This window comes from Octopus bimaculoides, chromosome 6, assembly GCF_001194135.2.
Source record: "Octopus bimaculoides isolate UCB-OBI-ISO-001 chromosome 6, ASM119413v2, whole genome shotgun sequence".
Taxonomy (NCBI): Eukaryota; Metazoa; Mollusca; class Cephalopoda; order Octopoda; family Octopodidae; genus Octopus; species Octopus bimaculoides.
In genome coordinates, this window is record NC_068986.1 from 38141823 (window position 1) to 38142385 (window position 563).

The window sequence follows — 563 nt, forward strand, 5'->3', positions numbered from 1 at the left end:
CCGCATTTCGAAGGAAAGGACAATACGTGACATCGTTGAAACAGTCCTTCCTGCAAAGCAAATTAAATAAAATTTGGGATTTTTTGCGGAGGGTGAAAGTGTTAACAAGACATTAAAAACAAACAGTGAGGGCTGTTGAGCCAAGATGATAGAAAAATTATTATGAATGCTATATAAACATTAACAACCACACATAATGTATATGTTTTGTGTGTTTGCCGTTATGCTGCGATTAGGTGTGGTGGAGATTACTCCCTTAAAACACCTGAAAGTCATGGACAGGTGAGACCACTCACCCCAGATCCCATTCAAGAGTGATGGATATCAATGTTTCATTTTTGTGACTTATCAACATCACATACTTGAACACCGAATCAGAGGTGAATCATACTGCCAGTATACATATGTGTATATATACATATTACAGCGTGATGTGCTGCTTCACTGGTCCCCCCCTCTCTCTCTCTCTCTCTCTTTATATATATATATGATGATGATGATGATGATCTTTTCTCCCGCCATGCCTCTGTCTACCCCTCCATCCTCTCTCTCCTTCGTAGTTT

The 563-nt window shown here is 39.6% G+C and overlaps 1 protein-coding gene across 1 annotated transcript in view; it reads right to left on the reverse strand.

Moving 5' to 3' along the window:
• The window catches only part of LOC106881836 (centromere protein M), a 15296-nt gene that overhangs the window by 9075 nt on the left and 5658 nt on the right, over positions 1 to 563 (reverse strand). The gene's annotated exons all lie outside the window — the stretch shown is intronic.